The following is a 14,139-nucleotide window of genomic DNA, read 5'->3' on the forward strand; positions in this document are numbered from 1 at the left end:
ACTAAAATAATAATTGATTACTATTTAATTATTATTTTTTGTTTTAAAATATCATATTTATATATTAATGCAACCGCTAATTCTAAGAACAGAAACTGAACGTATTATATTATATTTTTTTTTAATTTAAATCAGAATATAACACTACATTTGACTGTTTGTTTAAAACATACATAGCTGTAACTTATAACTAAAACATTATAATCTGTATTTTTTGCACGAGATATTATTAGTTTAATAATGTGTTCCTACTTTCATTTATGAACATTTCCAGATTTTGGGTAGAAGAAACTAGTAATCTAAGACATGAATATATGAAAATTGAACAAATTACATTAAAAGGCTACTTTTGAAAGCTTTATTTTTATATAAAATTGAAAATTTTAATTTTTTGAACATACAATGTAAAAACCTATTTCCAGTATAATTTAAAGTATCTTTTAACTTTTTTCTAATATAAATATAATATAAATAAAAATAAAAGTTTCAATAGTTCTGCAATTTTAATTTTTTTATAAACTTTTAAGTAAAATTTATTATTATTCAGAAAAATTACGATTTTTAATAAATGATAAGTTAAAACTTTATCTTTACTATGAATAACAAATTTGTTAAGTTCCCATTATATCAATCACCATCTAGCGATTACTTATCAATAACTAAATGTAAAAAACTGTAATAACTGTACAATGAGATACGCAGAATCCTCGTGTTCTAGTCATATCACATGTTTAAGACAAAGATAACAAATTCGGATGTTACGAAGCATTCCAAAAAATAATAATAATGATAACACAAAAATAATGCAACTTAAGGGAATACAAAATTAAAAAGCAATTAAATTATATTAGTGAAAGTAATTTTTCTCAAACAATAATCTTTGCAATAAGTGTATAAGAAAACACCAATGAACAAATTGACACTGGCAATTTGTCTTGTGTGTTGTCTAACGATATGTCAATGAAAGAAAGTAAATGAACATTAGTGTATGAAAGCCGTTATCTCATTTCTCTCATGGGACATTTACTTGCATACATACACAAATCACTAACCTACAGCACAATTTTTTTATGCTATTTAAAATGATATAAAACTGCAAAAATAATAATAGTACCTATTTAGTTTTTCTTATAAAACGCAAATAGTTTTAGAGCTCTACTAACTATATTATACCATTTATATATTATATAGTATTTCATGAAATAATTAATTTTGTACTTGTTAGGTTTCATATACGAACTTCAAATTGTAATCCCCATAGTTAGGTTATAGTTAGGTATTAATATACCACAGAGACGCGGGGTACAACATTTTATTTACTTCGATAGCTGATACAATTCATATAGAAAAAATAAATTTATAAATAAATATAATTTTAAAATGAAAAATGAAAATAATATTATTCATTCGTATGTTCTTGAAAAAAATGTATTTACCTATACTTATGTTATTCTACAGTTTTTAAAAAATAATACCTAAGTCATAAATTACTTTTTCTTTTCTTAAGAGCAAATATTTAAAACAATATTTTTTTTAGTTAATTTAGTTTTTAAAAAAATAAAGCATTTGCCATTTCCTTTACTTATTTTAGTAGTTTTATTTGTTATTTCTGGCTATCATAATCACAAAACAGCAAAAACCTTCCTTTGAAATAGTTTAGGCTCTTAAATATTAATTGGATTAATTTTAGAAATGATTGACCTAGTTAACACGATTTAGAAATGATAGTATTTATGCCCATGTAGCAATTCAATTTTTTTTGGTATTTTTTAATATATAAAACAAGATCCCTTTATAAAATTATAAATTGTATACTTTGTGTTACGTCTAGTCACCATTCATTGATTTAACTTGACACAATTTTCCATAACAGATATTCATTTTTTTATAAATCATAAATACTACTATTATGATTTGTGGTACGCGGAAAACACAAGAACCCACTCTAGATGACTAGGGTCTAAAAAAATAATTTAAGTAGTGGCGGTATAATATTAAATTATTATGGAATCACTGTAATATTTCTAATTTCTAATTTTAATGAAGCTGTAAACCACGATAATAATTTATATTTTATATAATAGTTAATACAATATAATATATATGTAGTATGTACCTAACCTAACCTATACATCCAATTACTTATAGGAAAAAAATAGCCTTGAGACCTTAAAATATACAGGCAGTAACTTTATAGTTATTCTATACAAAGAATTTTAATTTTAGTGAAAAAAAACTCTAAAAAACCTAGAAACGAAAAATTTATTTTCAATAAAAAGAACTTTAAATATTTAGAACAAGATCCATGTAGGTATACCAATATTACTTTTCGATAATATATCAATGAAAGTTTGTTATTTTGTTTCCGCTATATATTCATTTTTTATCATCTAATGGCATTCTATAACGAGTAGCTATAAAATATTTTGAAACTTAGATAGATATAGATACATATAAATAAAAAATGAAATTTCCAATAAAAATGTATGACCACGTGACATCATAGGGCATTTAGCGCACTACTTCTACTAAAAAAATTATCAGGCACAATAAAAATCATAAAAACAAATTATGAAACCGTTAAATTTTCACTTTGCACAACATGACGTGATTATAAAAAATTTGATACTAAATGTACATGAAAATTATGAATATAAAGTCAACTAAAATTAAATTAAACTTAATACAACTTGCAGTCGATCGTAAGCATTAGAGTATACATTTTCAAGAAGCTTATAAAAATTAACTTTCTAGTATTCTTAAAAAACAAAAAACGAATTATAAAACACAAGTTTCTTTTTGTTTAGTTAAATTAAATTTAAAGGTGAACTATATAATCATATTTCATTTAATCGATATTTTTCAAAATTCAATAAAATTGTTGTCACTATTAAACAATGATAACCATAAAGAAAAACGATTATTAAATGGAATCCGTATTTTCCGTTAGAACGATAATATCTAAGAATGTGTGAAATTCATAAAATTTCCTAAACTTGTAATACATTTTTCTTCCCCCATAAATCATCATAAAGTAATAAAAAAAAGGAATTTTTAGATTTTCCTTGACTTATGACGTGGAGAATTATAAAATATAAAAAATTGTAACGATAAAATAAAAAAGAATTTACAGTTAACACCAAGAATAAGATTCTTAGGTTGCATAAGTAATAAATATAAAGTAACATAAATAATAAACAAGTTATAAGAAAATATTATATTTTTATTAAATCTATGTACCTACTATTGGTACCATATTGAATTTGCATGATTAAAATATCACGTTCAGTTAAATCATTAAAAATATATAAATATAAATAAAATAAATTTAAATCTGCTGCTTAAAAGTTAGGTTTAACTGTATTTTATTACACGTACCTATGTGAAATACAAAACCATAGATTCGTTTTTATTTAATTACATCTGATCCACCTTCCACTCAAATAATATATAATTTCGTATATACTGTCTTCAACTTCAAGGCAAACATTTCCCAATAGTGTTACTAAAGAAATTATTAAGTTAGAGCGTATTTTGGAATTGGTAAAGGAATTAACCATCTGGGTTCCTTTTTCAATGTATAATAACACTCAATTTTATGCTTCGCCATACACTACAGTATAATAAAATTGTGTTGTGGACATATTATTTAGTACTGTTAGAAAATTTCATTATTTAGAAAGAATTTTTTGATATTTTTTAGCAAATTGTATTTTCATCAATGATTAATATCTATTACCTATTACCTGGTACCTAAGGGATCCGTTTTATAACATATTTTACAGAGAACGATTTCTGGTGCAATAAGCATTTTTTAAATAAAAATCACTTCTTTAAATTAGTAAATTCGTTTGAAGTGTTATCTTAAAATAAAATGTGGCAGAATACCACCAAAAAAAAAAAAAAAAAAAACTGTAAGACCAAAATGTATAAAAAGCAAAAGGTAACTTTTGTAATTACTCTATTTCGAAAATCTAAATAATCGGCAGCGCATTATTTCAGAAGAATTAAAAGTTTGAATAATACGTAATGTTTTTACTATTTCGGATAATATTATTATTCCCGTTTTAAAAATAAAGAAGTTTAGGTTAACTCCTTTCATTATTAAGTAATATTCAATAATTTTAACTAACAATTTTCATAAGTTTTTAAAATTTGAATATAATTATAAGCCATGAGCAATGAGCACACAAAACATTGCACAGTTGCACTGTTAAATTAACATAGTGATATAATAAGTGTCTATATTATACACTCTGTAACTATATTGTTCGTACGTGATATTCTAAGCGGGATTTACACTCATATTTGTTGAACAATGTCGTTTATTTTAGTAACACTTTACTGTTAGTAAAAATGAATCCCAATTTTTAGTGCAATAAATTGAATCTGCCTGAACAATTATCCGAAATCCTGGGACCCGATGAAGATGCAAACAACAAAATAATATTTTTTTTAAAAACGGCAGATTTGTACAAACTTATTTAGCAAAATATCTTCATAATAATACTGTTTAAAAAAAAAAAATGTAATCAGTAATCACACGTGTTAATAACCATTGTTGTTGAAGCGTTTTCTTAATCAATAAAAAATAAATGGATTTAAAATAAAAATACGATATTACATTAAAAAGGAAGAGAACTCGAGCCGGTAGGTAGTATTCTTGCCAAATAGATTTTAAATACACAATATATAATATTATACTATGTACAATTCATCTGAATGTCCCTATTTTTAATTAAATTGTTTATTATTAGTAGAACATTTCACTTCCAAACTTTTAAAATAAAGAATATAGTACGAAATACATACTTACTGAATTTAAAGTAAATATATTTGTATAAGCTAAACTGGATTCATAATAATTATATAGCTTTTACGTTGTTATAATTAAAGTAACATTATTTAATCGTTGATATATGTTTAACATCAACTTTCTAGTTTTTTAAAAAAACCAAAAACTCATTTTGATATTTACATTGTACCTATATACATAAAAATAAAATACCTAAGAAACAGATATATTTTAAATCAAATCATACTACCTATCCATTAAAAATAAAAATTGACAATACATATTTAAAAGTATATCAACGATACGGGATACACACTTCAAATCATATTTGTTTATATTGTTACTAAGTATTAAACGTAATATGTTGAAACAAAACAAAATAAAATAAGGCAAACAATAAATACAAAGAATAAAGTTATTTTTTTGATATAAAAAGTCCATTCTGTACATTTTTATTTCAAATAATCGTAAAAAATGGACATAAATTATTTACTATAAAAGTTAGTTATTTAAGTATTTTTAATTTATTTAATAAAACAAATGTTTCAAACCGTGTTACTTAAAATTTCAATTTCGTGTAACGAAAATACTAAATAGTAAAGACCTATTAGAATTAAAAATGTAATTCTTATAAATTAAAATATTGGTTAGGTAAACCAAATAATAAGTCGATATATAACTAACAAGTAGGTGCCTAATTCAAAATGGTGATAATAATATTGAACTAGGTATGAATAAAAAAGTAGTCGAAACCTTTGGAACAGGATTTTTTTTAAATATATGAAAGCGAAATTGTTCATACATATATTTAATCTGAATATTTTAAGCATAAGTATCTTAAATAAGCCGATTAGGTAACTAATAATGAAAATAATAATAATTTCATATATTTTTTATGGTCTTTATGGTTTCAATTGAATAAACAAAAAACTTATACACATTAACAAAACACTGTAAACATTAATTAGAAAACGTTAATTATATCTTCAAATAAGGTATTGGATTTGACCAGTTATCACGATATAAAAATCTAATCCCATAATTAAATATATATCCCACACAGCATTTGGGAAATGATAATATTTTGTGAATATTTTGGAGTGCTTATAAATAATGAATATTTAACTAATAATATTGTATAAATATTTCATTCTCATGATAACAAAATATTGGACTGTTGTTGACTTAATATTTTGATAATGTTGCCATGAAAATGGTTTTTCGAAAAAATATGATTAAAATGTTTTATTAATGTTTTTACAAAATATTTTTCAGATGAGAACTTCTTGGCCAAAAAATATAAATAAAAGATTTCCTTATTATTTACACAACTTTTTCAAATATTTTGACAACTATATTGTTTTCCTCAACATTTTTTTACCACAGTTGGGAATTATTAAAATGTGCTGTGTGGGTAAGCTTAAGTTAAAACTCTTATTTTCTTTTTTAATTACCAAATGATTTAGAAATACAATAACCCAAACATCAAATATACAATTAATAATATATTGTGACTGTTCCAGATTCCTACAATATTTTATGAATCTGATATTAATAATAAAAAATAAAAATAAAATAATAAAATATTAATATAATATATAATTTCCTTATTTTTAAAAATAATAACGATTGATATATAATTACCTACATAATATTAAATACTAATATAATTTCAAAAATATTCAAAATGAGAATCGCGATCGACATTAAAAGCAAGTATCGTAAATATTTTGAAACAAATAAAAATGAAATCAATAATTAAATATTGATAACTAGAAAAAAAAATTTAGAATGTCTAAAACAAAATTAATAATATTTAATAAATACAATAACCCAATATTGAATATATTATACGACTTCGTTGTTCTTCATTATAAAACTATTATTATTTATGTCTAGTCATTCTAAATGTTCAGTTTATTATCAATTATTTTATTACATTTTACAATAATTATTTATTTTATTTAAATGTTATTCATAATAAAATAAATTCATATAAACTTTCAAAAATATTATTCACACAAAACATAATCTAAATCAACAAATTAGTTTAAACAAAAATATGTATACGAATGCCAAAATTAAGTTTAAATAAAACAACAATGCTGCTACGTCGGGTTTTTTTCTATTTTCTCACCACGAGATTTTTTTCCTATGGATAACGCGTCCAACGAAGCAGAATACATTATATACCAATGCATACATAACAGTTAGGGTATAACGAGCATCATTACGTTTTCCCCGACATAATGGACCACCGTAGTTGTGGCGGGGTAGTGTCAAAATCAATTTCTAGGGTCACCCCATACACTACTGAGTCAGTACTGATGGCTTAAAAAAAATGAAGGACAGGTTTGGGATGGAGGCAAATTATTTTTCACACAAAATAAATCACAGTGTATAATGTCAATAAAATATAGGGTAATATTCATTTTATGTTGGTATTCAAAAAGAAAAACCAACTTAATATTCTCTAACGCTTATAATTCGATCAGTAGAATATCAAGATAGGTGATTTATGTACGAAAAGTATAAAACAAAGTTCAGATGAGGCTGATTTTTGGATACTTAACTTACTTCGCTCACTTTAAATATAGATATAAAAGCGCGAAGATTTGAATCAAAGCTAATATTATTTTATATTTTTTTCAGTAATTACGCATAATTATAAATAAAAAAACAATAATTTCAGATGTCAGACAATACCTATTTATACAAAAAAGGTTTTAGGTGACAGACTTCCAGTGAAAAAATTATACTACGTCATAATACCCATGTCATTAAATATACCCTCAAAAAGTAATTTAAATTTGGTTTATATGAGTCATATCATATGAACATATCATACACCATTCTCATTACTATAATTTTAGTTTCAATCAACTCCTGAATTATATTTTGTTCAATAAGGACATAACATAAGCTGTAATTTTTTATAATCTAAATAATGAAAATGTGTATATTTGGATTTTTTATTATAATTAAATCTTAATAGGTAAACTAATGAAAACAGCCCAAAATGAATTCACTATTAGGTATATAATTTTTTATATATTTAATATAAATAATATACTAATATCTCATTTCTATGTAAGAAATGAATGGTTTTAGATTAATGCTTTTCTTTTTGAAAACTCTAATTCAGTCATTGATGAAATTCAAAGTTTTTTATGTGACCTACGACTGGAAATCAAATATAGTTGATGCTATCAAAATGTTTGGTTACTTGAATTTTCCAATATGTCAATAGCATAAGAAAAACTACGAAAACCATTGAAATCTTGAAGAAATGTCAACAAACAAAATTCAACCTAACCCCGATTAGAATCGTTTTGGAAAGCGATGATTTATTATAGCTTTCAAATTTAATATATACCTATGGACATACGGGATACTACTATTAGGATAGGCTAAAAATCATACTTCATCGAAATATAACACTTTGTAAAATCACAGACACTCCACCCTTTGTCTCTGACTTAACCTTTCACAAAGGCCTTGGCATTAAATCAATTGGGGAAGCTGCACCATTTTACAAACGATTTTTTCTAGACTTCATAAACTTCATGAATCCACTCATAAATGGCTTACATACTGAAAATGTTCGTCACTGACTCAAAAGAAAGTGGTTTCGTAATCTTTTCATTTCATTTTCTTTTAAATTTATTAATTCCAAACCAAGTGTCACTAATGGATGGCTGCTTAATCACGTAACTCCCATTTATGTTTTTTCCCCTTTTAACACATATACTTATTGTGCATAAATCTGTATAGATTGTATATATTATAATAAACATTTTTCAAAAAAAATTTAAAATCATTAGCAAATATTATCAAAAAAGAAAAAATGCTAAATCTATATGTATACTGCCCGGATTTATTATTACCATTATTTTTTAACACACTGTCTGCGGCTTATATTTCCCTGTTCGTAATTTTTTTTTAAACTTATTTGTATTCAAATGATGTTTGTGCACTATTAAGATATTTCTTATAAGGTAGCCTAACCTAACCTACATGCCAACATTATATTTTTGTAATCAAACTCAAAAGGTAATGTTCAAGGTTACATATAGTTCTAAAAAACTTTATTATGTTATTCTTTAAGCATAATATAATACAATGAAATATAAGACAACCTAACTTAAGATCCAAGCTTGATATTTCTAAATATAAACTTTTACAGTTATTATATTAATTTATATCAAGTAGGTATTAATAATATTTGAGTTTTAACATAAAAATATTTTAATAATTCAGTTCTATAATTGATGTTCAAATCCTAAAGCTTAAACTTAAATATGTTTATCTATTTTCAAAAAAACTAACACCGGAATACGGGAAAAACAAAATTGATTTTTTCTTGAGCCAAATAAATTGAACAGCAAACTGTCTTTATGAATTATATCAATATGTATAGTAGTACCTAATAATATACCTAGTACCTAATACCTATGAATTGAATTTAGATCATGGATCATATTAATTTCATATTCGTATATGAAATTAATATGATCGATTGTAAATTGTAATACAAGTTTAGCTGATGATTTAACAATTATTAATTTCTTAACCAAAGTTCATCAATTAAAACGTATAAGGTAGGTCAATCTTGAACTTGTTAGAACTCTAATTTACTTTAATAATATGGAATGTAAAACGTAGGAATTAAAATTACTGCAGTTTATATTAACAATGTTTACCTACAATAAGTAAAATTATTGTGCTTTGTAAATTATTTGTTTAACTTAGTCAAAATACTTATATATTCTATCTAGTGAGAAAACAAGCCGATTTTGCACATCCCCACGTGACATCCTGCCATTATGAACAGTTCTACTATGACAGGGTGTCATATGGGGATGCGAAAAGAACCGAATTTTGGTGGGGCGCGTCATATTCTCTCGCTAGACAGAGTATACTCTTGTTGTATATTGTTATATTACTTACTTACTCCTTGTTTATATTACTATAGTTGTATATTGAGAACAATTTTAGAATGATTTCATGGTTCTAAAATGTCAAATCATATTTAATTTATTATAAAAAAATCTAAATTTAAACTTGATAAAGCCAAGATTAGACAGAAATCAACGTACAATTAAAAAATGTATTAAAATACACCAGAAAAATTAAATAATTAATAAAACGCATTTGATTGTATTATTATATACTCCAAATAATGCCAAACTATATGATAAAAGAAGACACCTGGCAATCTAATTCTAAACCATCTGTAAACAAACACAAATTATCCAAATTTAATTTAATATGCATATGTAAATTGACGCACAGATGTACTGAAATACTTTAAAATTTGTCAATGTGATTAATGAGACTCATACACAAATTAGGTAGGTGTACCTATTTATATGTTAAAACATATATCGATTCTACATTATATATGCAGTTAAATTATATATTTTTCTTATTCCATTTTAAAGTTATTAATAATTTATTGTTTCCATGTACAAATTTCTAATGTTAATATGTACGATAATTATGATTTCTTAATTTTTAAAACAATACTAAAGAGCGGCAGTAATTATAATTAATTCAATTTGAATAAATTCAAAGTCTAGCGTAAAATTGTGAAACAATATAAAATGTAAAAATGTGTAAAATATTTTAAACAAAATAAGATTAAATACAAATGAAGTTAAACAACATATTTTCGAATACAGTTCACCTATTTGTGTCATGAAAAATTAAAAACACCACATATTTGTTATAGAATATATTCGAATTAGTCTAGTAGTATATACAGTAACATACAATAGAAAATTGTTTCAATACCAATGAGATAGGCACATACTATATACTTAAACAATATAAACGTTTAAATTTTCCAATATTATACTGTGACCAAATAAAAATATTTTATAGGTACATGAACATATTAAATTTCACGTAAATAATAAATTGGACGTATATATAGGTACATGGTGCAACAGAAAGACCTGACAAATTAAATAACTTTTGTTCTAACTTTTAATCAATATTTAAACATTTTTTTGCCAAAAATAAAAATGTACCTAATTTTTAAACAAATTTTAATGATAAAAATGTTGATTTAAATCAAATAATTTCTTATTTACAACTTTTGAAAATATCAATTACTAGCTGATCCCGCACACTTTGTTTCCCGTAAAAAATGACAACTCTTAAAAAAATTGTGATTGTTCAACTTCTTTTGGGTGTAACTCGTTGCAGTAAGTGAAACTCAGACATCCTGCAGGTAGGCAATCCGACTAAGTCGGATCGCGGACAATGTGCGACAGCATATCAAGTAGGCAACGACACGCCACGCCGCGCCGATGAGGCTATATGTGCAACTCAGCTACCTTTGTAGGCAATGTGCGAAAATTCGATTTGATGAATGCTTGTACCTGATCTGCCCGATAACCAATATCAACCAATAAAATAATAAATACTTATTTCTAATAATTATGTCTCCTATAACCAATAACAACTATTTATAAACAAAAATTACCATCGTAAATCTCAACATTTCTGTTTGAGCACCTCGTCGGGTTGGACCTACCGGGTTCAATTGTGAATCTAAACTATCCTTTTGAATCACTCTATCATTTAAAAAAAACCTCATCAAAATCTGTTGCGTAGTTTTAAAGATCTAAGCATACAGACAGGACTTTGTTTTATACTATATTGTTAAGATTAAGAAGATAAGATTAAGAAATTTTAAGTAAATTTATTTGAAATGTAAAAACTTTTTTCAAATTATTCTTTTTTAACGTGAAGTGGGCATATTTCTTAAACTATTTATTTATCCATATAATTTTTACAATTTTTATCATACGTTCAACTACCATCAATTTTTTTCTTCAGGTCTTTTTGTTACACCTTGTACCTACCTATACTATAATTTAGTTATATCTGTAATTTCAATTATATGCATAAAGTAGGTATACTATCAAATAATACCTACATGTGTATTTTTTAAGTGACTTTGTGTGACTTTGTTATGATATTTAAAAAATCATATCTGAGGTACTGTTAATGAACTGTCTCCTCTTCACGCTATTCATATTTGTTTATACTTTTCTATGTTATCCTTATTACTTATTGTTTTTATTTTATAAACAGATTGAATACATTTAAATTTAAAAAAAAAATTAAAAAATAATATCAAAACAGTTTTCTTATACGAGTATGTATCTATATAATCTTCAAGATGATTAATAAAAGGATCAATTGCTTTTCATTTAGAATTAAATATAAATTGTAATTATAATTTACGATTTCCTGATTCATTAGAACCCACTAGGTATGAACAATAATAAATCGATCATAAAGGTAACATTGTATTAAAATTAATACTTATACTTTATAGTCATAAAAATGTTAATGTCTACTGTATAAATATAATGTTTCTATTTTTACTCATTTATGCATTTAGAGGATTGGGGGAGGAAGGCATTAGCCACGGGTGGAACTTTAATAGAGATTGCTTTATTTATATGAACATACTTGTGTTTATTATTATAAGTTTAAAAAAATAAATTCATAAATATGCAATGAAACCTAATTATTATTTAGGCCTTATTATGATATTATGATCCCAACTTGTTTTCTAATCATTAAGATCGGTTGTAGAAGCGTATGGATAACTGTTTACTATCCACAAAAAACAAGGGACCTATAAATAATATTATAAGCTACCACATCCGTACCATATCCGCACACCTTACCTTGACGCCAAATGACACGCCACCCTCAATTCGTAATACTCGGAAAACAGACGACGCGTTTCGTCACACAAAAATAATTATGCTCACCGCTCGCTACCTACATATAAATATCAAAAACTATCAAAATACTTAGATGTATTTTTATATACAGTAAAATCACTCCTAACAGTAACGGACACCTCTAAATAGCGGACACATGCAAAACCACAAGTTTTTTTTGGGAACTAAACAAACTAATCCTCTTGAATAGCGAAGAAAATTTCAGAAACCAAAAGTGCTGGCACTTACAACGTTTCACTGATGTGAATGTGGTCATAATGAAAAACAGTTTCTCCACGGCCATCACGTTGTTTATGGTTCTAGATCAAACCATTACCATTATATCGTCCTGTTCGAAAATGTTTAAGTGTTGTACAGTGTGATAAGTGACGATATTCCGACACGAAACGAGTCTATTGTAATAGACGTATATTTGAGAATCCCATCACTTCCGATTGGACGAAATGCGTCACCCGTTTCCCGAGGATTACGGACTTATATAGTCAAGGTAAATCACACACCAGTCGTCTATGTAAATTATTCATAGGTTTTTCATACTAGGATGCTTCTACAATTGTTATTTAGAATTTATTGTAGTTGCGCATATCATAATGTAGTGTGTGCATATTGATTTGTAAAATCTAAATAATACCTTGATAAAATACACGGTAATCGGGTTTTTTTTAAGCTCCAAAAAATAAATATTTTGAAAAATGGTTAAAAGTGCTTAAAAAATCACTCTTAGTATTATATATGGGGACCAGTCGAATATTTAGTGGAGGAAGGGTTACTTGGAGTCTGGACGTCACTTTTCAAGGCATATCAGTACATCGTTTTTTGAAACAAATAATGTTCTCTTACTATATAACTTTTTTTTCCTAATTATCCGAGATAATTTACTTGATAGTAAAATGGGGCGATTTTTTTTTTTTTTTGTAGAATTTGTTGTTCCTATCTAATTATATAACATATGTTTAATCTACAATTGATTTTTACTGTCGGTATATATGTACTTATACTTATAAACGATATAAGTTTTAGATACAATAGTATTTAATAAACACAAAGTCCCGTAAAATTGGTGAAGTAAAGCCATGTTCATGTAAATAGAAGATTTTCTAAAATACCTACATTGAATAGAATTTATAACACGTTCGGCAAACAGTTAGCTGATCAGTTAACCATTTTGCTAAACACATTAAAAAGCCTAAAACTACTAACAACTAAAAAACCTGGCATAACATAACAACCAGTAAAATAATTCTTGTGACAGGGTTTCGCGTATAAAAAACAAAACAGTTTGTATTTCATCGCATCAGACGAAATAGCATGATCAGAATAGAAATTGTCAGACTCGCAGGATTTACGTAGAACACGGCGCGGCGTAAAGTTGAAACTTCTGAATATAAATTTGGTATCTTATGTGTTCGTAAAACGCGTCAAATACACATTTGAACATATATTTTTTTTAGTAATGGAGCTTACAAAATATATAGTGCTTAGTTTAAAATAATCATGCAATCTCAATACAATAAATTTGTATTAGTTTGATAAGTTGAATAATCCAAAGTACACAATTGTGGCGTGGTGGTT

At 25.4% G+C, this 14,139-nt stretch overlaps 1 protein-coding gene across 4 annotated transcripts in view; it reads right to left on the reverse strand.

The window, feature by feature from the left end:
- Window positions 1-14,139, reverse strand: part of LOC100161464 (protein kinase C, brain isozyme) — a 90,708-nt gene that overhangs the window by 57,029 nt on the left and 19,540 nt on the right. The gene's annotated exons all lie outside the window — the stretch shown is intronic.

This window comes from Acyrthosiphon pisum, chromosome A2 (assembly GCF_005508785.2).
Source record: "Acyrthosiphon pisum isolate AL4f chromosome A2, pea_aphid_22Mar2018_4r6ur, whole genome shotgun sequence".
Taxonomy (NCBI): Eukaryota; Metazoa; Arthropoda; class Insecta; order Hemiptera; family Aphididae; genus Acyrthosiphon; species Acyrthosiphon pisum.